The 26611-nt window shown below is 45.7% G+C and overlaps 1 protein-coding gene across 1 annotated transcript in view; it reads left to right on the top strand.

The window, feature by feature from the left end:
* Nucleotides 1-26611, top strand: part of SLIT3 (slit guidance ligand 3) — a 536168-nt gene that overhangs the window by 75042 nt on the left and 434515 nt on the right. The window lies entirely within an intron of this gene.

The raw sequence follows: 26611 nt of genomic DNA, 5'->3' as shown, positions 1-26611 counted from the left end.
CCTGCGGCTCTGTGTGTGACAGGGTGCAGGGCCCTAACCCCCTGATTGGCCCTGCTCTGTGTGTGACAGGGTGTGGCGCCCAAACCCCGCCCCACCCCCCATGGGCCCTGCTCTGTGTGTGACGGGGTAGAGCCATAACCTCCCCATCAGCCGTGCCCTGAGTGTGACAGTGGCTTCGCCCCAACCCCATGATCGGCCCTGCTCTGTGGGTGATAGAGGGCGACGCCCCAACCGCCCCCCCACAGGCCCTGCTCTATGTGTGACTGGGTAGAGTCATAACCTCCCCATCGGCCCTGCCCTGAGTGTGACAGGGTGCAGCACCCCAACCCCCTGATCTGCCCTGCTCTGTGTGTGACAGGGGGCGGTGCCCCAACTCCCATATTGGCCCTACTGTGAGTGACAGGGGGGAGCTCCCCAACCCCCTGATGGGCCCTGCTCTGTGCATGACAGGGGGTGGTGCCACAACCTCCCCATCGACCCTGCCTTGAGTGTGACAGGTAGCGGTGCCCCAACCCCCCAATCAGCCCTACCCTGAGCGTGACTGAGGGTGGCATCACAACCTCCCGATCCGCCCTGCTCTGTGCATGACAGGGGGCGGCGGCCCAACTCCCCAATCAGCCCTGCTCTGAGCCCGACCAGGGGCTGCACCTAGGGATTGGGCCTGCCCTCTGCCACCCGGGAGCAGGCCTAAGCCAGCAGGTCGTTATCTCCCAAGGAGTCCCAGACTGCGAGAGGGCACAGGCCGGGCTGAGAGACTCCCCCTTCCCCCGAGTGCACAAATTTTTGTGCACCAGGCCTCTAGTATATATATAATCACAATTCAGACAAGTTTGGTTAAGTGGAACCTGAGATCAATTCAAATCAGCAGGTTGATATTGAGCACTACTGTGCGCACTATTCCTTGCTAGCATTGGTGGGGACTGGAAAGTGTTACGACACAATTGAGTCTATTGGCTTCCGACTGACAATTTTCCTTCCAAGTGCACCGCAATGTGACAGAACTAACATTTTCGTGGATTTTTTGTGTGATGTGTATTAAATAAATAGCTCTTCAAAAACACTGAAATAGCATGGCCTTATGAGTATTTTTGCTTAGAATGAGAGTGAAGCCGGCATTTAAGTAAAATACTAGTAAAAAAGGTGAGTTAATTTACAGAAACATATTAATTACATAATAATACAAATGATACCTAGAAATGATAAGGTTGTGTGTACATGATTAGAATAGCAAAAGCCACTATTCTGGCTGTACTTACATACACATCCCCAAGGAAGTTTGTTATTCAGGGAGGTAAGCCAAGGGCCTTTGAATATTGGACAATGCCTGGTCATCAGCTTGCATGGCTCACTGCCCAGCTAGGCCATAATGGATGTTTAATGAAATTGCTCTCACACACGTCCTTGTGTACTTCCCATTGTCTGCACAAAAGTGAGACTGAGATGTCAACCACTCCTTACAACCTTAACTCTCTGCATGATGAGGAGACAAGGTGAGGAATCATGAACTTCCCATTAAACTTTGCACATCCATCCCACTCTGTGCATTAGCTTTGAAAGGAGGATGCTGGGGACATGGCGAAAGGCAGACATAGCACCATGAGCTGATGGCAAAGGTCAGAAGAGCGACAGAGGGAAAAGGCTGTCTTGAGGCATGGGAGTTTCTGGTCTGATGTGCCACAGCCTGTGATGGCCCATCCCCCGTCACAGGGGCAGTGAAGAAACCTTGCCATGCACCCCTCTGAGAGATCTTAAACCCATTCAGATGCGTGATACTGCTGAGTGCAGCGAATAGACTAACATTGTCTTTGCATCTCTGTAGTGACTAATTTGTGGGCTCCCTGATTTTGTTCTGCGTTAAGTGGCCTTCATGTCTGGCAGTGCTGCACAGTGATATATTGTGTCCACAATTCTTCCCAATTTATTGGTGCTCACATAATGACAGCCTGTTGAATGGGAAGAAGTAGTGCGTAAACAAAACAGCCTGGGCCAGAGGGGAAGCACTTATTTTCTTAGCTCTATTTGCTGAGTTCTGCCATGAGATTTTTTTTCTGTCTGTGTGAGCCGGGATTTTGAACGCCGATCTGTACATGGATTCACTTTTCCACTTGGATCTCCAAAAGAGTTCAAGTTCGATTACACACAGTAATCAGAAGCCAGCACAAAGCATCCTCGTCTGATGGAGAAAATAAGTCCAGGACCCTGACCCCTTCCAGCGACTGGGGTATGACCCACTGGGTTTGGGGCCCAGAAGTCAGCACTCTAAGGAAACGTGTGAGGCAATGTCCTGGGCAAGTTCCTTTGAACCAAGAAACCAGGTCAGTGGATTAAAACAAAGAGTGTGAGTAGAGTTCAAGTGCAGGATTGGACACCAGAGGGGCTGGCACAGGAGGGGAGCAATTGTGGGTGGTGGGTTTGAGGTAGATGAGGTATGTTTATCCTGAAGGGCACTGTTCCTCATTGTGGACATGTGTGCACTGTGCTTTGGGGGGAAGAAGTTGGTTTGAAGAACCAGTTTGGTATGGACATGACATATTCACATTTTTTAAAAATATATTTTTATTGATTTCAGAGAAGAAGGGAGAGGGAGAAAGAGATAAAAACATCAATGATGAGAGAGAATCATTTATTGGCTGCCTCCTTCACACCCCCTACTGAGGACTAAGCCCTTGACCGGAATTGAATCTGGGACCCTTCAGACCACAGGCTGACACTCTATCCACTGAGCCAAACCAGCTAGGGCTGTTCACATTTTTTAATCATTACTATTGACTATTGTTGAAATTGAGAATAGCAGTTACTACGTATTTATGGTACAAAACTATTAAGGATTAGAAGTCAATAAAATGTAAGTGTCCCTGCTTTATGCTTTATGTGATTTCTGGTTATCCTTCCCAAATGTAGCCATTGTTACATTTCTTTTGTATGCTTCCAGAAATTTGTCTTATGTAAACGTATGAGTGTGTGTGTGTGTGTGTGTGTGTGTGTGATCTCATTCACCAATGGGAGCTTTATCCACAAATGGAGAAGATAATCATTTATTGGGTGTGGTTGAAGTAAACCAGAAGGTCCCATGGGCAAAAAACAAGACAAAACATATCCCAAAGGCTTTCATGGATCCAATTTTTTCTAGCCATTTGAAAATTATTTTTTACATTTTAAAAATGTATTATGATTATTTTTAGAGCAGCTTTAGATTCTCAGCAAAATTGAGAGTCAAGTACAGAGATTTCCACTATACCCTCTGCCCCTCCATACACTCCCCCATTATATGTCCCCCACCAGAGTGTGGCATTTGTTACAACAGATGAACCTACTAGTACATTGACATGACATAATCACCCAAAGTCTGTAGTTTACATTACCACGTATTCTTGGTGTTGTACATTCTGTGGGCTTGGAGTTAGTTTTTTAAAACCTCCAAATTAAGATTTTTCTTGTACTTGGCTGGGATCCATCTGCCAGTTTGTGAATGAAGAGGGCCTGTTGGCAAGTGGGTTGATTTTAGTGTCTTTTCTCTGCCTGTGGGGCCCGGGGGCATTGGCCACACAGGGCGCTGTGGTGTCCAGAGCAGCATGCAGTCCCAAGGACAAGAAAGGGGCAGAAGGAGAAAACCATAAGTGCGGAGGATTCGTGTGAGAGGGCTTCCGGGAGCAGCAGGGGAAGGAGCCGGTCAGTGAGCACTCACCTGTAATCCTGTTGACGATTGTTGACAAATGCCTGTCTTTGCACTTCTGGTGACAGACTGCTTCTGTGATTTCATCTTTTGAATTTCCATGTTGCTGTTGCTCAGAATAGGAATAGGTGTCCCAGAAAGTGTCACCACTTGCTTGTAGCTGAGGCTGAGTAAGATGAGAAGCCCTTAGGGGGGTTGGAAACCCTCCCTCCCAAGGTGGGTGAGCCCCTTGCTCAGCCTTGCCTCTTCTGGGCGGCACAGAGAGCTTCTGGCCATAGGGGATGGACAGACAGCAGGGCACCTGTGAGTGGTCAACGAAGACACAGATGAGATGAGATGAGAGGTGCATTCAGCACCCAACCTAAATCCTAGTTCTGCCCTTCCTGATGGTGTGATGGTCTGTAGCAAGTAACTTCTTTTCTCTGAGCCTCAGTTCTATCATCTGTTAAATGAAGTTAATAATGGTCTGGACCTTATAGAGTTGTTGAGAGGATTCAATTGGTTAAAACCTATAAAGCCCTCTGAAAACTTCTGGTTAGCACTTAAGAAAGGTGAGGTTGTATTGCTGCTGTGATTCTGGAAACGTATTCTGCCTCTGTTGTCAACCGAAGGCACAGTCTATGCTGCAGGTCAGCCAGTCCAGTGCTATGGGCTTTCTGTTGCTTCTGGCCCTAAATCACTGCTGGGCAGAGCCTGGGCTTGACCCCATTCATGTCTGCCTCTGTCCTCGGGGAATGTGTCCTGTGTAGCCCTCGTGTGTTTGCTGATCTAATCAGGGGAGTGATTCGGGACTCACTTCAATGTTTATGTTGGCTCCGGGCCTAATCTTGTCTGTCTTGAACTATAAGTTCAAGAAGATGGGCCAGATCTGATTCAAGTGCTCTGCAGGGTGGAGCCCCAAACATTGGGGGTGATAAATACATGCACCTGGGGAGGGTGGCTGGGTCGGTGGTAGATTCATCTTAGTTTTACTGTTTCATTTCTTTGGAAACATTCTATAACCTAAAGACCCATCTGTTGGACCATCATTCTGCTTCCCATCTTGGGTGCTGAGTTTTTAATAATCATTGCTGGCATTAATTGGGCACTTACCAGTTACAAGCTCTGTGTTAACCACTTCCATATGCATAATCTTGGGTAAGGCTCAGAACTACTCAGTGAGTCGGTTTGATTGTTTTTCCCTTTGCCTAGAAGAGGAATTGGATGCCTGGGGATGTTAAATCATGTGCCTGAAGTCACAGATGCAGTAAGTGCTGAACCAGAAGGTAGGCAGCCTGTCTGCAGAGCTCTAAGCCCTCAGACCTTAATGTTCACGAGTCATCAGGAGATGTGGCTACTTAGGCAGAGGCAGGTTCAGCAGACCTGGGGCCTGACCTCAGACTCTACATTTCTCCAAGCTCCCAGGTGATGCTGACGAAGCCAGTCCCTGGACAGTGCTCTAACTGACTAGGCACCAAACCAGGAAGCCACACAGCCACACAGCTTGGTGTGTTACCTGTGTTTTGCTGGGTCTAACATTTGACCTCATGCATATTTGCCTGGCAGCCATCAGCTCACCCATTTTTGGCAAAGACAATGTTCTCTGGGGCTCTCAGCAAGTGAGACGCCAGTAACTCTGTGATGCTCTGGGCAGTTGTTCTGCTCCTAGAAAGGCAGGTTAGCCCCTCTGTCGTTTGTCTGGAATCGGTCTACTGGACAGAGAGGGGGCCTTGGACATGCCTGTCTATATCCCTAGTCTCGCTGGGTTCCTTCCTGGGTGTGGGGCCCAGGGGACGTCACCATGGCCTTTATTTTACACCCAGACCTCCTTCTCTTTTTGCACCTCCCATCTCTGATCATGGTCACATCTAGCCTTTCCTTCTCCCCAGGCTCAAATCCTTCCTGGAGTATTTGATTCTTTCCTAGGCCCCAGCTATCCCGTGGTTGTCAAGTCCCAAGGTGGTTCAAACATGTTCAGTATCTCTGACATCCCTTCCCTCCAGAACCTAGAGAAAGGGACAAGGCCCTGATCACCTCTTAATAATATAGCCATTGTTTACATGAAAGCTGATACGTGAATTATCTACTTCATTAAGCTCTTACCACTGTCAAGTGAAGGTACTATTATTATTGCCACTGGTCAGGTGATGTACACAGAGTCAAGAGACTCACTTGAGGTAACCCAGAGAGTTCGTTTCCTCTCCAGGACTGAACTTAATGCTCTCACCTCTCTGCAGTCCTGCCTCTCTCCTTCTGTCCGTCTCTCCTACAGCTGGAGGCACAACCATCAAATCTGTTTGGTCAGTTTTTTCTTTCTAGTATGTTCCAACACTATGATAGGTGCTGACAATACAATGGAGTGAGACAGGCATATCCCTACTTTTATATAACTTATTTCAGCGATCACATCATTGCTACTTGTCAGCCACGTGGCTTTTATCAGGTTATTTAACCCATATGAGCCGAAATGGCCCATATGAACCTCAGTTTTCTCATCTATAAATGGAGATCATTATAGTACCCACCCCAAAATGATGCTGCAAATATCAAATAAGGCCATGTATGTAGCACTTAGCACTGACACATAATAGGTGGACAATGATCTTACCTGAAATTTCATGTGAGTCAAGCGCATGTTTTTCAGTATGCCATTCCAAGTCCTTCCTTCTAAACCTCCTTGTAGGCTCCATGATGAAATATTGCTCTTCCCCAGGCATGACACACTTTCCTGATCCCATGGCTGTACTCAAGTGCTATTTTCTTTCACTGTTTACAATACCCTACCTCTTCTCTGCTGTCAAAATCTACCCACTCTTCTAAGCCCAACACAAATGTTGCCTCTTCTACTAAACCTTTAGAGTATCACTTGTAAGAACAGCCCTTTGTTCCATGATACTCTTGTCCTCTGGGCTCCCATGTTGCACAGAATGATGCTGCCCTGTGTTCTAGTCTTTTTCCTTTGCTCAGTCATAATGTTTCTCACTCAGGCAGCAAATAGTGCATGAGCAGTCACTATGTGGTAGGTCCTGTGCCACTTATAGCAGCATGTAATGGCGGTAACAGCTGTCACAGTGCCTGCCTTCATAGAGTGTGCAGTCTAGACAGCAATGCCCAATAGAAGGCTCTGCAGTCCTGGATATGCTCTGCCTCTGTACTGTCTAATATGATAACCATTAGCCACATTTGGCTATGGAACACTTAAAATATGACCAATGTAGCTGAGGGATTTTAATTAATTTTAATTTAAATAGCCGCATGTGGCTAGTGGAATACTGTATTGGACAGTACAGGTAGTATGGGAGAGCTATTAATCAAATAATCACAAAAATTCAATAGAAAATAAGTACTATGCAGGAGGAGTACCTGGTTGCATAAAGGCATCCTGGGGAGGTCTAGCCTAGTCCAGTGGGATGACGGTGAGGGAAGGCTTTCCTGAGGTAGTACTGATTGAGCAAAGGTATGAAGCTACTCAAAAGAATGAGGGGAGGTGCAAGGGTATGCATGCAAATAGTCGAGCAACATGTGCAAATGGTCTGTGGTAGAGAAGAGCATGGCCTATGAGACCATCTCCGAAGTCCAAGAGAAAATAACATCTCCCTCCTTCTCTTGTCTTTGAAATCTCCAAAAACACTTAGCACTGCCTACTCTGCACTTAGTAGGCACTGAATTAAATTTCAAGTTTGGATGTGTGACACCAAAGTCTCACTTCCTGTGTAACCTCACCAAATTCCTCCTCAGATCTGCCCAACCTGGAGACCCAGGATATGAGCTCCCATTCCATCTCTGCTCTATGGGTCCAATGAGTAAGGAGTCTTATCTGTTTGTCTCGAGAAACCTTCTTTACCATATGGCTGGTGACCTCCCACCCCTGAGGATTATGAGAAGAGATGTGGTCACAAGTAGGGTTGGAATCACTGTAAAACCTGTGTATTGCATTCATTTGTTCCTTCATTTACAAGCATTTGTGAGTGCCTACTACAAGCAGATGCTCTGCTGGGTGTCGAGAATACAATGAAAACAAAAGAGAGAGTGCCCCAACTTCATGGAGTTTATAATATAGTGGGGGGCCCTAAGCACCCCAGGCTGTATTAGGGCCACTAGCTCTTTCTGGGACTGGCAGACTGTGGCAATGTGTCATATTCTAGGTCACTGCACAACTCACCCATGCATCCCAAATCCAGTCAGCCTACAGTGGGCTCCCAAATACCTTGGCCACAGAGTCCATCCCTAGGATTTCTGGCTGTGGGCTCCTGGGAATGTGGTGTAATCTGCTGTGTTCTCTCCAGGAACTCTGTTCTGCATACAAGTGGGTAGTGTATGAATTCCTCGGAGACATTATCTTTTAATAAGAAGAAACAAATAACTCCTTGTTTACACCCAGCATGTGTTCCCCACACCAATTCCTTACTCACACCATTGACTCACGAAAAGAGCTTAAACAAAGTTTAGTTCCCCAAGGCTGGGAGAAGAGTGGAAAGTCTAATTTTTTTTTAACCTACTCAAGGTCTTGTCCAAACGAGTTGTCACCAAAAAATGAAAGCCAGATGTTATTTTAGTGAGAAATAAATATGTGGCCAAGCTGCGGATTGAACCTGAGGTCTCACTGGATGGTTTCCACGTGTGTCGGTAGCTGGACTCCCAGGTATCGGCGGCTGACATTCTCTCTCTTGTCTGTTAGCCGAGGCATAGCACGCACAGATGGCTAATGAGCAATTAACATCCAAGCCGAGCATCCTGCCATGGTGATGCCTACCTACTCATAAGTCAGATTCAGACCAGCTCTGCGAGCTGCTGAGTTCAGGCTGAGAGGCAGAGACCCATGTCCAGAGTAGGAGGGAAAACAAATTCAGGCTGAAAGTGCTGCCTCCAGCTTCTCAATGAGGGGTCTGCTTTTGTTGGGAGCCCTTACATTCTCAAGGGAAGCATACTTCAGATAATCATCGAGGAATTACAGATGAAATCAGGGCCTCAGAGCAAAGAGCAGCCCTTTGGGGTTTAACATTACAGCGTGTTCTTCCCCGAGTTTCATTCAATGGTGAGCTTTTCAGCCAAAGAAAGTCTTGTCAGTAATTGGCCGAATCTCCATAGGAAGACCGCTGAGCTTGCTACTGCTTCTATCACAGCATTTCTCATCTCCTGGATTTTACTCACACATTTCAAGTTCTAGATACAATCAATTGTGTGTTGGCCTTTGAAACATGGCATGCTGGCATTAAAACTTCCTTAAAAGGGCATAAAAAATGTGAGAAAGGAAAAAGTGATATAGGATGAGCTCACAGGGTCAGAGGTGCTCAGAGCAGATAGAGAAACCCGTAGGGAAGAGTCAAGCATTGTCAGACCTAGAGATTGTGTTGATGGGAATCAGAGGGTCAGGCAGTCAGTGAGCTGGGTGCACGTTGCATAGGCAGAACAGGTCCAGGGGAGGCATGGCTTCAGGCCAACCACAGGCACTGGGGGAAGAAGCCCCCAACCAAGGGGCTGGATTGCAGGCCGGGTAAGGGTCTCCAGTGTCGGAGTGGCCTGCCAAGGGCAAGGCAGAGCCCCATCACTGAGGAACCTTTCTGATGTTTCCTCCTAAGGAAGTGGAAGGTAGCAGTTCATAGCTTATGGGGTTATTTTGAAGATAAAATAGATTAATCATTGTAGAGTGTTTAACACGTTAAGCGCCCAGTCAGTCACTGGTGACTGACACTATACTTTCCGTCCAGAAGACAAAACAGGCTGGGTGCTTAATGTGTTAAAAGAGTGGCACTCAATAGATATTATGTGCAGGCTGGGCTTTAGACATGAGTAAACAAGAAGAGACAGAGTTCTTAAAGCATGAGTTTGATCCTAGGAAAAGAGTTTTTTGAAAAAGCTTTAGCTTGGCTTTTGATTATATCCATTCTGTCTCCTTCCTTAGTCAAGAAATCTTTATTGAGCCCCTTTGATGTGTCAGGTACTCTTCTATCCCCAGGGGAACAGTGACACTCTAGAGCAGGATTGGCAAACTGCAGCCTATGGGCAAAATCCCACCCACTGCCTGTTTTTGTAAATAAAGTTTTATCAGAACATAGCCATACCTGTTCATTTATGCATTGTTTATTAAAGGCAGTGCTATGTTGGCCGAATTGAGTAGCTGTGACAAACCAGCTCAGGGACCACATGGCCTAAAGTAATGACCACCTGGCTCTTTGCAGAAAACATTTCCCCACCCTGATCTAGAGAGACCTTTCAGTGAAGCCCTCCCTCTCTAATGAAAGAGGCAAGTCAAAAGTGAAGTACAGTTGAATAATTTTAGAGGATCATAGGAGTAGAGGAGAGTCAAACGGGTTTCCTAGAAGATGCTGTCAGCTCCGCTGAGACCTGGAGTTAAAGAAGTAGAGATGAAGGGAACACATTTGTAAGGGCTCAGAGGTGAGAGAGAGCAGGATACATTCAGGAGCCGAATGAAATTCATCATAGTGGGAGTGACAGAGGATGGATGACACATAGCTTCGCAAACAGGATGAAAAAGTTTTGATGATTTTTCTAAGGGCAGTAGGGAGCTATGGAAGGCTCTTCAGCAGGGGAACAACATAATTAGGTTGTATTATAGGGAGATCAGTCCACCTGGAATATGAAGGTTGGACTTAGGAGTTGAGTGGGAGGATGAGGAGCAAGATTGGAGGCAGGAAGGCCAATGGGGAGTCCATTTTAGTTATGCAGGGGAGGACGATGGTAGCTTGAACTAGGGAAGTGGCAACAGAGTTAGGAGAGGAGAATGCTTTGGAGACATACTAGTAGTCAAGAGGCAATTTTCCTAGTTAGCAATTGATTGCACATGAAGAATTTCAAGTGAAAAGGAGTGAAGCATGGAAGAGGGCCATACCCATGTTAGACATGCCTGTGGGACATCACTGAGGAGACATTCAATTGGATTCTCACCAGAGCAGCCCAGGGAATTCATTCTATGGCTTTAAGACAAAAGGTGAAGGTGTTAGCCATTTGGATATCTGAAGGACTTTTTTTCTGGGAAGAGGAAAGCAAGGAAAAGACCCAAGAGAGAGTACACCCAGGTGTGTCCCAGGAGTATCAGAGAAGCTTGTGGCTGGAGCAGAGGCAGAATGTGGGAGAGTAAAAGGAGGTGACGTTTGATGGATAAAGGAGAAGGGTGATGAATAGATCCTATAAGGACATGTGGCCCATTGCAAGAACATTGACTTTCACTCTGAGTGTGATGGGAGCCATTGGAGGGTTCTGGGTAAAAGAAGGACTTGATTAATGTGGGTTGTTAAAGGATCACTCTAGCTGCTAGTGGAGAATAGGATGTAGGGGGTGATAGGAGAAGCAGGAGGAGCAGTCAGGAGACTATTGCAAATCTGAACTCAACTTCTTCTCCTCTCTATTAATCGATTTCCTCTTCTATCTAAACAACCCCAGAATCCCAGTGCCTTACAAAAATAAATATTTATTTTCCTTGCTTACAGATGATGGATTGGCTGGGTTTAGCTGATGTTCGCTGATCTCAGCTAGTCTTGTTTGGGGTTGGATCAGCTTGTAGATTGGGTTCTGGATCTTACATGAAATTTCTCTTTCTTGTTGGGCTGGTGGTTATCCATGGTGTATTTTTCTCATGGAAGATGGAAGAAGAGATGAAGTCAAGGCAAGTCACAGGAGCATATTTAAAGCCTCTGCTTATATCTCCCCACCTATCTTCTATTGGCCAAATCAAGGTACATGCCAACCTCAACATCAGTGAGGCAAGGAGATATATACGCAACCCACTTTAATAGGAGATGCTGTAAAGACACGTGGCCAAAGTATTGGGTATATAATTCCGCAGCAGACAAGGAGGGAAGAATCGGAAATAAACCCATCTACCATGTTCTCTATTACAACTGAACTCATCCAATGCCATTAAGTTTGACCCTGTCATCTTCTTGTTTCTTTTATCCATTCCTATCTATGGTCCCCTTAAACTCACATACTGCCTCACAAAATGGCCTCCTTCATATTCTCCCACCATCAACTCTTGTTTTTCCCCAACAACACATCCTGCATACCCCACCTGAGTTTCCTTCCTACAGTGGTCCTTTCTTCATGCTGATCCTGCTAGAGAAACTTCAGTGAACAGCCCTTTAGCAATACAGGGTTCCCCAAATGCCAGTAATTTCTCTACCCACATCATAGTTTGGCCAATCTGTGCTACACCTGTATTATTATTATTTAATATTTTCTTTAATTTGGCTTTATGCTAAGTAACTTTTTTTTCTTAGCCTCATCGTAAGTAGTAATACCATGAAAGTTATACATCTTTCTGAAAACAGTAATATATGCTGATTAAACATACTTGTGCATTTGCCTCTGAAGTCCCCAAGGAGTATGATAATTGCATTTGGGGACATACTGGCCTCCCACAAGTCCCTGCAGCTTTGTCACCTGTCTAGTCTTATTCTCATCTCCATTTCCATTACTGGGAATAATAATGGTCCCCTTGCTATTTGTGTATCTTGCTCTGCTCATACTTCACTCTGAGCCTGGGAGATTCTATCCCTTTCTACCCGTCCTTCAAGACTTGGTCCTCCACCAATCCCTGGTGCCTAATCGGCCCTCCCTTCCTGCTTCACTTACAATCAAAGCCCATTGCCCAGTGTCCCACCTCATGCTTCTCTCATCATTTCACATGAATCATGAAATGGTCACCAGGTATTATTCTCTCTGCCCTTTCTCTGTGTCTCATTCCCTGGCTCATTCCTCCTTTTTATTAACAATAGTAATCAAATATTGCCTCCTCCATGACTCCTCCCACAGTTGCTGTATTTCCGTCTCTCTAAGTACACATCGCATGTGCATATGGTCATTGATGTACTTATCTTTCTCCCCCACTGGGCTGACCATCAGCTCCTGAAGGAGAAGGTCTTGCTGGGTTGTGTGCTGCACAGCATGACACAGAATAGGAGTTTAGTTATCATTGAATGTTTTAATCAATTTCGGTTCAGTAACTTGAGCTTTGCTGTTTCAACAGGACTCTTTGTTGTTTGAGGGCAGAGATCCTGCCTTCTCTCTTTTTTCTTCTCAACATTGTTTGCTCCATGTAGGCAACCAGTAGGTGCTTGTTAAATTTGCAGTAAGATGAGTTGCATAGGAAATCAGGAGGTGGCTAAGGTTCACAATGAAAATTGGTGCCAATTAAGATAGTGTTGCAGTTCTAAGCTCTATCAGACCTAAGCTGATTTTGAACACCAAATGTGTCATAATTTTGATTAGAGGGCAAAGGGGGGTATGTTTGGAGCCCTTTGCCTTTGTCCGTGATTCAAAAGATGTACTTCATCTTAAATAACTAGTCCTGGCATCCTACATCAGATCTACATCTGGAGATGGTGTCAAATTCTTTTCAGGGTAGAACTGGTATCCTTGAGTGTTGTGTCTGTGTGTGTGTGTGTGTGTGTGTGTGTGTGTGTGTACATGCGCACGCATGTAAAACAGAAAACGAGAGATAGCAGTCCAGATGCCAACACACCTGGAATCTATTTGTGAGGATCACTGGTTCAGTCCACAGCTTGGGCCATTCATTTATTTCCCGCTAAGCGAACATCTGGGGTTCAGTTTGAGATGCCAACAAGTTTGGATGGGATCTCAAAGCTGTGGTGGGGATGGAGGTCTGTTCACCCAAAGTGGGAGCGAGAGAGGTGAGCAGAGGCTGTTAAACTGTTCTGCAGACTTCAGTTCAAATGTCATAGCCAGAGGGTTGAGAAATTCGTCCAGGCTGGAAAAGCATTCAAAACCAGGAATTAACCAAAGGAGACTCAATCAGATCAAAATGCAAGTACAAGCTGAAAAGTGCTCCTTTGCTTGTTCACTGTGTTCCTTTTCCACCCTCCATTCTAAGGATATCCAGGTTTGCTTCCTTTTCCAGGGAAAAAATAAGAAGAAAAAACTTGGACCTGAACCAGGAAGGAAATGCTATGAGAAAGTAAAATTCTAATTAGTTCTAGATGAGAATTGGTCACAGATAATTAGTCTACATTCCTTGGCTCATGCCTGAGAAGGCTTAAAAGATCTTTTGTTGCTAGATATGTAGACATATATCTAGATACCTAAACACCCGAAGAAGCGCGCCATCATTAACAGAGCTTGCTGAGTGCGAGTGTTTAGAACAGAAATGAAAGGAGAATTTGTCATTTACAGGCTAGGAATGTTTGAATCCTTTTGCTGTCAGGACTTTTTCTTTCTTTCTTTCTTTCTTTTTTTTTTTTTTTACTTTGAACTTTCTCAAAACAAAAGAAAAGGCCAACGGTTCAAACAGGATCATTTCAAACAGTACACTTCCAGGAACATTGTGCTGAGTCACACCTGCCCTCTATGACATCTACCAGCCAGAGGATTTCTCCTTCAATTTGCATCTGTCACTTTCCTACCTGTGGGTTAGAAGGTTGGAGACCCAGATGAGGGGCCTAGAGAACATGGCAAGTCTGTGGTGGGCTGTGCACATGCCTTCCACTTTAGAACCAGCTGGGTCACTGCTTGGGGGACTATAAGTGTGAAAAATCCAGTTGCCTCAAGTATTTTTCTCTTAATTCCTAGTAGAAGTGACTGGACATTAACCATAGGTTGCTCAAGGCATGCTCTGTGTCTGCATGGACTGGGCTTTTGTGGAACAATACTAACTTTTAAGGATTCTCCATCCTCCCCCTTCCCTCAACTTAGCTCTCCTTTGTTGGTTCCCAGGCAGCATAGACATGAAAGAGTTAGCCTTTAGGGGCCTCCTTTTATCACACCTCGTGTTGCTGATATGGCAACCTCACCCTCCTAGTGGTATAGAGACCTCACCCTCCCACTGGCTTCCTTTAGCTCAGAAGCTGTCCCTGCTTCCCCTCATCCCCTATACAAGCCTGGTGCCCCATACTCTCAGAACCTGTATCAAGCACTGTGGCAACGTGTTTAGTCCTGACTGTTACCATTGCATCCTTCCAGTAACTGATTGCAATACTCTGGGAGGTCCCTAGTTAGGTCCCTGGTTTTAATGGCCAAAAGTGAAGCAGCCAGCACCCTGGTGCTTGAACAGCATTGCACAGCTATATAGACTTTACGTTTTACACAAAGTTTACCATCTTCATCCATTTGTTGCTCAGTAATTCTGTGGGATAGGTGAAGTAGGTATTCAATTCATTCATTCATTCATTCATTCATTCATTCATTCAACCAACCAACCAGCAAATATTTATTCAGCACATTCTAGATACTAGAAACTATTCTAAGCTCTGAGTTGCAGTGAACAAAACAAACAAAAATCCCTCTTCTCACAGTACTTCACATTTGAATGGATGTTCTAGTAGGTGTCATTATTCCTGTTTTTCACACAAAGAAACCAAAACATGCAGAGGTTAAATCTTAAGGACACAGCTCATATAGAGCTGGATTTAGAATCTAAGTATTCTATCCAACTCTCAGAATAAGGAGAATAGAATAGAGATCTTGGGGATCAGCTCATCCAACCCACTTATTCTTTTTAATTTCCACAGAAACCAAAGGCTCAGAGAGATGCTTTGTTTTACACATAGCCCAGCCCCAGTCCACCTCATTACTTCTGTTTTCATCTGTTCTGGGTTCTTTAACAAAATACCACAGAGTTGGTAGCTTATAAACAACAGATACTTATTTTTCACCCTTCTGGAGGTTGGGAAGTTCAAGATCAGGAAAAAGGGGCAAGGGAGCTCTCTGGAGCCTCTTTTATAAAGGCCCTGATCCCATTCTTGAGAGTTTTGTTCTCATGTCCTAATCAGCTCCCCAACGTCCCACCTCTTACTACCATCACTTGGGGGTTAGGATTTCAATATACAACTTTAGGGGGACACAGACATCCAGACCACAGCAATTTCCCTTACTTTCTTTTTTTAAAATATATTTTTATTGATTTCATAGAGGAAAGGAGAGGGAGAGAGAGATAGAAACATCAGTGATGAGAGAGAATCATTGATCGGCTGCCTCCTGCACGCCCCTACTGGGGATTGAGCCGGCAACCCGGGCATGTGCTCTGCCCGGGAATCCAACCATGACCTTCTGGTTCATAGGTTGATGCTCAACCACTGAGCCATGCTGGCTGGGCCTCCCTTACTTTCTTAACCAACATAGATTTCATGGCCCTTTTTCCCCAAGTACTACATTCCCTCAACTCCCTTGTCCCTATCTTCCTCCATCATGCTTACCTGGAGAAGCCCTAATCTTGGTGCATTCAATCTTGGGTTGTTTGCACCCTGTCACCAAGGCAACCTTGATGTGGCTGGAGAATAAATACATGCTTATGTGGACGAATCTCACAGCTCACAATCACTACCTTCAAGTGTGACTTGGTGCCTCCCGCCAGCCTTTCCAATCAGTTCACTATCCTCCTCTTTCCTAGACAACTATTTTTCACTTTCTCTCCACAGTCATCAAACACTTCACTCACCCCACTCAGTTTCTCCTGAGGATCTCGCTTCCTTCTCACTAAGACAGTAGAAGTGGTCAGAAGAGACTTCCACAGATCCCCACAAACACATCTGCCACACACTGTCCCTAGCCTCGACCTCCCCTGTTGTTGCCACTGATGACCTGTCTGTGGCCTTCTCAGAGGTCATTGCCATTCCTGTGCACTGGAATTTCCTGTCACCTATTCATGAGCCTCACTCTAAATGTTTTCCTGTTTTCCGGATCCCTCTCTTCAGCATATCATCATGTTGCAATTTCCCTCATGTTAAAAAAGAAAAACAGCCCTGACCAGTTTGGCTCAGTGGATAGAGCGTCAGCCTGCGGACTGAAGGGTCCCAGGTTCGATTCTGGTCAAGGGCATGTACCTTGGTTGTGGGCACATCCCCAGTAGGAGGTGTGCACGAGGCAGCTGATCGATATTTCTCTCTTACCGATGTTTCTAACTCTCTATCCCTCTCCCTTCCTCTCTGTAAAAAGTCAATAAAATATATTTTTTTTAAAAAAAGAAAAACAACAGAACCTTTCTTGACCCCCATATTTCCTGCTGGCTATCAACCACACCCTTCAAAATTATTTTCCCTTGATCTTCTCCTCCCACTCTTCCTTGAACCACTCCAGTTACTAGCTCATGTCTACCTCTGTACCAGCCTACTCTTCCCGGGTCACAAATGAACTCCACACTGCTAGATCCAGTGCCATCCTCATCACAGCGTTCAATAACCAACCACTCCCTGCCTCTCTCCTTGGGGCCTTTCTTACTTGACTCCCATACCTCTACTCTTGCTTCTCCTCCTACCATACTGGCAACTGCTCCCTCCAACCTCTGGTCTCTGGTGCAGCCCAGGACTCAGTCCTTCTTCCTCTTCCCTTCTTTTTTCATTTCCCATGATGCCCACATCCAGGTTCGTGGCTTTAAGTACCATCTACATCTCTATCTTGGTCTTATCCCTGAAGTCCAGATTTGCCTATCCAATTGTCTATGAGGTCTCTACTTTTGGATGATTCTAGGCTTATCAAATATAACGTGACCCCTGAAACCTGCTCTACCCACAGTCCTCCTCCATCTCTGCAACAATCATTCCAAAGTTTCATTCCTAAGCATCAACTCTTAATATCCCTCTTTCTCATACCTCACCTCCAGTCCATCATCAAATTCTGTCTGCTCTACCTTCAAAATACGTTCACCTTAACACCTCTGCAGCTGCCACCCTGGCAGTAGCATAAAGAGAATTCCCAGAGAAGGGAGGAGTATGTGCAAAACCCTGAGGCAGAGAGAGATGCAAGATGAGAGTACCTCAGAAAAGGTCCTGAAAAGACAGGGGCCTGACTCTGGAGTCTGGGCAGCTGCCTGCCCTATTGGCCCCATTATGAAATGTGGGGTGAAAAGATCACCTGGGGATCTGGAGCTTTGGCCACAGCCAAGTGGTCGGCGGTCTGACATGCATCTGGCCAGCTCTGAAGGACATGCATGACTCTGTTAAGTTGCACGTGCATTATGTTTGCAATGTATGTTGCATGTGTCTGTGCATTCACACACATGCATACATATGTGTTTTCTCCCACGCTAGACATGTTTTCCTAAAGTCTGAGCTCTCGGTGTACTACTGTAGTTCCATGTACAATCCAATGGGGGATCCCTAGAGACCCCTGCTCATACTTTAGTCCTAGATAAAGTAGCCTGTTGGTCACAACCCCTGGGGTGCCCTATATTGTTTTAGGAAAAAATGACTTAGGGCTTGTGTCCTGGAACAAGAGAACACGCAGAGCCAATGGCTCATTCCCTGCAAAGCCAGTAGCATCCAGCTGCAGCTGCCCAGACAGGACTCCTGCCCCTCTTCCCCCACCCCCTGCTCTCCTCCTGGAAATCAAGGTCTTCTGGATCGTGTTTGGGCATACAGCAGCAGCTGGGACAGGGGTCAGAGGCAAGGCAGACTTGGGCCACTGGTCTGCTCTGCATTCTCCTTAACAACCGTGTAATTGGAGGAAAATTGGTCCAATGTGAGGTGCGGGAAAGTTCAAAAGGGTTGTTTAGAGGTCTTTGTGTTTGTTTTCTTTTCATGCCTGATCGTGTGTTGGATTCCAGCAATGTGAGATCCCTGGCAAGCCCCGGAGCTCTCTAGAACTATGTGTATACAGCTAGGAACAAAGTCACCTGCATGGGCTGGCTGGGACTGAGAATACCTTTGGTGAAGTTTTGCATGGACTGACCCTTTAGGTTGGAGAGGGAAACAAAGGTAAATGTTCTTAAGAGATGGGTCAGGATTCCTCCTCCTGCTCTGGGGACAATAATTTTCAGGGGCTTTCAGAGCCTTCCTCTGAAACCATTAAATGGGCTTTGGATAGTAAGAAAAAGGGGACACAGATTCAGTTTTCTAGTCTGCTTTGACTCAGTTTCTTTAGCTATAAAATGGGCACATATTCATCGTTGCTGGTCTTTCTCCTAGAATTGTAGCGAGGCCTCCTGGTCAACCAGGCACCAAAGGGTTAAGGAAAAAGAATGATGAAGATGTTCAAAGCACAGATTTTGGTGTCAGAGAGAACTCTATCTAAACCTTATCTATTAGCTGTGTGAGTTCAGACAAGTTTCATACCTTCTCTGTGCCTTATGTACATAATGTAAAATAATGACAATAACAATGTTTACTTCAAGAGTCACTTTAGGGTAAATTAAGATAATGTATAAAACATCTCACACAGCACTTAGCACACCATATGTGCCCTGTATTGACAGAAAAACACGAAAGGAAGAAACAAAAAGATCAATATTATTGCTTTAATGCCAAAACAAGTAGGTTATTACGATAGTTCACACCAAATATTCAAGTGTCCCTGTGGATTTCCCAGCTTCCTTTGCAGTTAGGTTTGGCCATGTGACTAGTTTTAGCCAATACACGGAGAGCAGAAGTGACATGCATCACTACTAGGTCAAGGAAGTTATGAGCTGGTGTGGTTTCTTCCTCCATCTCTTCCTCAGGCACTTTGACCTTGGAGGTCACAAGTTCTCTGCGACATCTTACCAGATGGAGCAAGTGTTTTATGTGAGTGTGGAATCTGTATCTACTGTGTTATCCCAATGAGATTTTGGAGTTCATTTGTTAATGTCAATAGTCTTGCTGACCAGCATAGTCATCTATGAAGGAGGAATAAATCTCCAGTATTTCTGACCTCCTGGAGCATCTAGGGATGATGATGATGATGATAGCAGCTGCAACAGCTATCATTTATTGAGTCTTTGAGAAACATGAAAAGCTCATTGTAGAGGTTAAGCCATTCAGCCCTCTCAGGTATCTAATGAGATACTGTTTTGCTATTACATAATAATTGTGTTTCTAAAATAAACTTTAACTTATTTTTAAAAAGGATTCTCTTAAACAACTTCAATGAGGAAATAACTGCTTAGGGGCAAGAGTTTTGGACCATGACATCCAAGTTATTTCTCCTACAGAAATGTCAAAAATAAAGGTTTTTAAATTGCTATTAGGACATTTTTTAAGTTACTAATTAAAAATAACAGATTTTTAGAATTGGCATAAGCCAACCTAAATGTCATTGAGCAAATGCTGAATTCCATGGAAGACAAGACTTAAGTCAACTTGCTTCCAAACCATCAAAATAAATTGTGGCTTAGTGCTATCAAAAAGAAGCTCCATTAGATCTCAATAAAACTACTGTCAAAACATAAAAATAAAATTTTTAAAAGGAAATCCTAATGGCAAAGAAGAACCAGTCACCCCACTAAAGTGGTCATGGGTGTGGAGGCAAATAGGCGTTCTTCTCACACATGTGGGTTTTTTTTCCAAGACCCAGTGGTATAAATCAACGAGCATCACTAATCAGGTTTCCTACTAGACTGATCAGTTACATCCCATTTGCATTATGAAAATTTTCATAGCAAGAGAATAACCTGATTTTGACTTGACTGGTGTGGAAACCAAGAAAATATGAGGCTGTCAGTGGCTAAAGCAAGCAACTGTGGAAACAGCCCCAAATTAGGGTTCTCTGCTCTTCTGACTCTGCTCACAGAGTTCCCCAGATGTGACAACTGTACATCCTCATGGATGATGGCACCACCTGTGCTGGGATTCGAGGCCTCTGCAGTTTTGGTTCCGTCCTTGTCCTGAACCCTACCATCATCCCTGGGCCTTCCCACCAGGAGTCCCAGCTCACAGGAAGCCTGGGGCCTCTCCATTCATCCATGAAGGGGGTGAGGGGAGGGCAGAGTTTCTGCTCTGAATAACAAAGTCAACTGGGCCCTTGCTGCTTAGACAGGTTGGTGTTTCTGAACGTACCAGTAGACCAGGAGGTCATTGAGGCTGCCTAGGAGAGTTCCTAGGGAAGGAGACCCAATTGATTTCATTACTAAAGCAAACAATTCTGGTGACTTTGGGGAGTCAGCACACTTTGACTTTCTCTTTCCCTCAGGTCCTAGAGAAAAGGAAGGGACTTGCCGTGCATGTTGTGGTGCTTGGCCTGCTGCTGACATACCATGTCTCTTTCTATTCTGGAAGCCTCTCACCTGACCCTAACCTAGTGAGGGGAAGCATTGAGCCCTGCCCTCTTCATGCCTGGCCTGTCAGTAAGGCCAATGGGTCTGGAAGCCCAATCTCCAAGAAGATTCTGGAGGTTGCAGACAGACTCAAGCAAGTGGGCCCTCTGGGAGTCCTATTCATCTCCAAACAGCTGGCTCCCCTCACCTAGCCCAGGAAGGGTACTGACTCTTCAGGCTCCCTTCTACTTTATGATTTATTCATGAAATTCAATGGGTCCTATTGAAGCAAGGCCCCCTTGCTTGCCGAGGGCTGTGTCAGTTGAAGTTGGGACACCAAGCAGATAGTAGACGTATTTCCCACTCTCAAGGACCTTAAGAATATAATGGGAAGATGACACCCACAATTAGGTCATAAATTGAGACAGTGTATAGGGTTCACTCAAATATCATCATTAACCATAGTAGTTAAGAGCACAGGTTTAGTATCAGGTGTCTGGGTTCAAATCCCATCACCACCATTTCAGTCAAGTTTGACTTTGGGCAAGTGCCTTAACCTTCGTAGGCCTCTGTTTCCTGATTATGGGGTGACTAAGAGTACTAGCTCAGAGTGTTTCTATGGGAAATTAATTGAGGTAGTAAAATGATTAAAAATGCCTGGCTCATGGTCTTAGTGTTATTACTAGCTATTGCTATTAGTTGTCAGAACATATTAGAGAAACTCCTATGACATAAAAATCTTGACTCTTCTGCAAGGTAGTCCTCCCTTCTATGTTTCTTTCAGCAGTGATTGGCAATTTCAATTGATCAGTTACCCAAGGAGTAGCCCCAGGGGTCACTTTTAGCACCTCAGTTCTGTAACTCCCTCACCCCTCATGTGCATTCTGTCACAAAACCCTGTTGATTATGCATCATGTATATCTCCTAAACTCCAATACCACTCTTATCCTAACCTGGTCCTCACACAGTCACAGTGATTACTCAAGAGCTCTCTTAACTGGTCTCCTTGCTTCCACTTTCCCCCTCTTTCAAAACAGGCTTACTGCTATTCAAGAGAACTTTCTAAAATCCAAACCAGACTGTCATTCCCTTGCTCACACCTTTTCTATGGCTCTCAGTGAACAGACAAGCCCAGATCCTTTATCATGACCCACAGGTGCCCTCGTGATGTGACCATTGTCTAGCTCTACAGCTGCATCCCTGTGTTTCTCAAGTCACTTGCTATTCTAGTAATGCAGGCCTGTTCCCCGAATGCTCTTCAGTCTCCTAGCCCTCCATGCATGCACATACTGCCCTTGAGGTCTAGAACCTTCTTCCTTTTCTCCCGAAGAGTCACAATCATGCCTCATAATTAAACTCTAAACCACTATCTTTGGGAAGCCTTCCTTCACTCAGGTCTGGGTTAGCTGCCCCTCCTCTGTGCTCCCACAATAACTTTCCCAACAAGATCATGGTGTAACTTCTTGTTTTCGTGTCTGTCTTCTCCACTGCCATCTGACATTCTTATTCATCTTTATTTTATTCATGCAGATGCTGGAAGGGGCTAAATTGTATTAATCTTATACATTTATATTGAAAATGACTGCAGAGATGGATGGATATTAGATAGATAGATAGATAGATAGATAGATAGATAGATAGATAGATGAATGAATGGTTGGATAAGTGGGTGGGTGAGTGGATGTATGAATGGATGGACAGATAGTAGCTGGTTAAATGGATACATTAATGGTTGGATGGTTGAATGGATAAATAAGTGAATGAATTCAACAAACCACGTGGCATCAACCTCTAATTAGATCTTACACCCAGGCACCTCCAGGAAAGTCATCAGCAGTACTGCAAACACAAGGCTCTGTTTCTTTTCTTTTATACATATACATATATATATATATATATATTATTGATTTTTTACAGAGAGGAAGGGAGAGAGATAGAGAGTCAGAAACATCGATGAGAGAGAAACATCGATCAGCTGCCTCCTGCACAGCCCCCCCCCCCCCCCGGGCATATGCCCGCAACCCAGGTACATGCCCTTGACCGGAATCGAACCCGGGACCTTTCAGTCCGCAGGCCGACGCTCTATCCACTGAGCCAAACCAGTTTCGGCAAGGCTCTGTTTCTTGAAGCTTCACAGTTCAGTCTGAAAAGCAGTGACCTTACAACTAGCAGCCCGTGGGTTTTTGACGTTGTTCCAGCAAGAAAGCTGAGGAAGAGTGTTGACCTTAGAGGGAGTTGGGAACCACCCCTCCCCCATGGGCTTCATCCCATCACTGACCTGGCTTGTGGCCCCTCTCCTGACTTCTTGAGGTCTGTCCTCATATGGGTCCCTTTCAGTTCTCTTCTCCATCCAGGCATCACAGGTTTATTTCCAGCTTGAACTACGGCAGGAGAATTCCACCTCTGGGCCCAGGATGACAGAGGAGTAGATGGCTTGAGTGATGGAAGGTGCCATGGCCAAAAGCTGCTGTTGGCAGCCCAGTGATCACCTGTCCCTCTCAGGAGAAAGGCACATTTCATTCTGTTTATTTCCCTGTTCAAGAGCTGTTCTTAGAGCAGCCACGTGAAAAGTGCACCTTATACAGCTGGGAGCCCTCATCAGCTCCTCAAGGAAGAACTTCCAGACCGGCTTGGTTCACTGAGTAAACATGAATTACTTCTGGAATGAGCTAGAAATGAAAAGGGGTGTGGAACTCTTTGTGATATGGAGAACCTGCCTGCCCACACTGAAGTGGAAAGACCCTGAGGCTCTGGGGGGAAGAGCCCCACCCCACCCCACCACCCTGGACTCCTCATTCAGGGTTTACAAAGAGGCAGACAGAGCACAAACAGCTAAATTTGGTTGTGTTTTTATTTTTGTCCAGCCACAAATACTGGCAAAGAACTGAAAACGATTCCTTCCCTTCCTAGAGCCAAGCTGGTTTTATTTTTAGCTTCAACTCTGGTTTTGGGTTTTTAGCACACAGGCAGCAGTGGGATGGATTTTAGGATTTTTGCCTAGACTAGCGTTTTGGTTGCCTGAGTGTAACTCCCACCAGGCTTTGTGTGGCTATGACAATAGAGGGTGGTTCCAGACGAAGCCACATAGAGACCCAATTCTGGCCTTAGGGACCTCCCTCAAGAGAGTCCTGTTCAGGGAGGGAAATGCACTCAGGGTGGATGGATGACCAGGCTGGGATGGAAGAGGTGGCAACCCTGGATAAATGGGGAGGGGTGCAGGGGAAGAACAAAAAGGAAAGGGGAAGATAGCTGTGTTTGTTGAGTGGTTTAGAACCAGGGCACTGGAGGCAGACCACCTTGTGCAAATCCCACCTCCACCACTGCTGAGCACTGGCCTTCTGGAATGTGCTCAGCTTCTCTAGGCCTTAGACCTAATCAATGAGATGTGGATAATAATGACTCCTACCTCAGAGCTCTGCTGCCCACGATCCTGCCCATCCAGCACGCAGTGTAGCATCTGACATGTAGTTAGGACTCCATAAGCGCCATTTTGATTGCTACCGCCTGCTAGCCACTATGCATGCACGGTGTCATTAAGACTTACTGCAACCTTGCCCTGACCAGTGTGGTTCAGTTGGTTGAGTGTCATTCCACATCCTGAGAGGTCGCAGGTTCAGTTCCCAGTAGGGGCACATGCCCAGGTTGTGGGCTCAATCCCAGGTAAGGGGCATATGGGAGGCAGCCAATTGATGTTTCTCTATCTCTCTCACTCTCTTTCTCCCTCTCCCTTATCTCTCTAAAATCAATCAAAAACATTTTTTTTAAAAGGCTTACAGCAACCCAGTGAGTAGGGTTATTTTTCAGGTGGAAACCAAAGCTCAGTGGGCTAGATAACCTTTCCCAAGTCCCATAGCAAGAACATGATATAACCAGACGTGAACCCTGCCCTAACCATTCGTCATATGAACATGCCCTCTCCAGGACCAGAACTCACACGTGATTTAAAGGGACCTACCACTGACTCTATGGGCACTGCTCTAAATAAGTAACTAGATTCCCCTCATTCTGCTCTTATCTAGTCTCCCCCTTTCTTTACACTTTAGTGAGAGGAACACACAATGAGCAGGTACCAGGAGTGATCCAAAAGCTCTGGTCCAATTTACAGGGACGGAAAGTGGGATGGTGGCTCCCAGGCACTAGCGGGGGAGAACCGGGCCTTGTTTAATGGGTATAGCATTTCAGTTTTATAAGACAAGAAAGTCCTGGAGATCTGTTGCACGAGAGTGTGAGTATACTTAACACTACTAAACTGTACACTTAAAAATGGTTAAGATGCTGAACTTTATTTTCTGTGATTTGTTTTGTTTTTTTGCCACAACCTACAAGAAAACACACACACACACACACACACACACATTTAAAAGAGCCTGGATTGGTGCCAGGTGGGCACTGGAAATGTTGGGGGGAACGCTTTGTAAAGTATATGATTGCCTAAACACTATGCTGTACCCCTGAAATTATGCAAAATAATATTGAATGTAAACTGTAATTGAAAAATAAAATTTAAACTTCTTAAAAAAAAAGAGCAGCGGCGCGGGAGTCAGGCCGCCGAAGGGGCAAGCAGGAATGTGAGGGTTTCCAGTCCCCCTTCAGTCAGGAGCCTGGGGACAGCATCGCTGCGGCACACCTGTCCCGCAGAGCGTGAAGCCCCCGGGCTGAGCAGCGCACTGCTGACAGCAGCCCTGTTCTTTGAGGTCGTAAACGCCCCCCCTCACATGCTTGGCCCTTTGTGACCTCTTTCTAGTCCCCTGTCCTTCTGAAGTCTTCAGCCATCACCTGGGATGAAAGGGGGGAAATAGCAAAATCCCACTCAGGGGATATATCTGCTTGGTGCAGTGGGGGGAGCGTGGGCTTTGGGGTCGGTAGGTGAGAAGCAGTTCATTTTTTCATTCCTTCCAGTTTGCTTCGCTGGCAAATGGGAGACTACTGTTCCCCCAAGTAACCAAATATACACTGTTCACTCTGAGTGGAGGGTTCAGCCAGGCTATGAACTGTCTTGTCCTCCAGGGGGTCCTGGGGGCTCAGGGGATGGAAGATTAGGGGACCCTGTTGAGGCATTCGCAAACTAGACTGTGTAGAGATGCTAGGGCAGAGGCAAGCAAGGTAGGGAGCATGAGATCGGGTCTCCTTGGGCTCATACTCCCAGGAGAGCGGCCTGCATGGAGGCCACCACAATGCTCGGCGTCCCCCGGAAACTCAAATGCCTTATTTTCTGTGGCGTTAGCGCGGACGATTCCCAGGGGAGAGTGTAGCTCCTCTGCCACCATCCAACAAGGGGCATCCAGCCACACTGCCCACCTAGGCCATGGTCCCTGGCCCAGGGCCAGCTGTGTCATGAGGCATGGTGGGGACAGTGCCCAGGGCCAACAATGCTTTTAGGGGCCCATGAAAATGTTTTAATTTCTTCTAAACTTAGAAGAAAAAATAAATATGAGCTTTCAGATCAGAGTACATGTTATAATATAGAATATTAATCTATTTGTTTTTTATATTAACAGCAAAATATTATGTGTATATATATATGTGTGTGTGTGTGTGTATGTATGTATGTATTTTTTATGGAGGAAGGTGCCTACAAAGGCAAAAGTGCTGAGGGCCCACAACAGTCAAATGCAGCCCTGCCCTGCTCTGGTCCGAAGAGCCAGGCTGGCAGGGATTCCCTTGGGCCCCTGAATCCATGGTGACCTCCCTCACCCTCTTCACTGTTCTGTAGCAACTGCGGTCTGTCCTCCCCCCTCACCACTTAGGATCTGGAATATTTTCTCTTATGTTATTTCTTTTTAAGGACCCATTTCACATGCCAGTTCCGTCACTTGGCTATAGCTATCTGGAGCACATGGTGAGAAAAATTCAAGAGGCTTGTCTGGGGTCCGTGGGAAAGAATGTTGTGATCCATTAGTGGTGTCTCTCCTCAGCTTGAGGCGGGGGCAGGACGCATGCTCTGTCCTTGCTTATAAGGACCTTTGCCTTATATCTCCAACTGGATTGACCGCAAGCTCCACAAGGTAGAGTTTGCCTTACACATGCTGAGCATCCCACATCCA

Source organism: Myotis nattereri (genome assembly GCF_964212035.1).
Source record: "Myotis nattereri genome assembly, chromosome: 5".
Classification (NCBI taxonomy): domain Eukaryota; kingdom Metazoa; phylum Chordata; class Mammalia; order Chiroptera; family Vespertilionidae; genus Myotis; species Myotis nattereri.
Note: the sequence above shows the minus strand (reverse complement) of the source record. Positions and strands in the feature narration are given on the sequence as shown.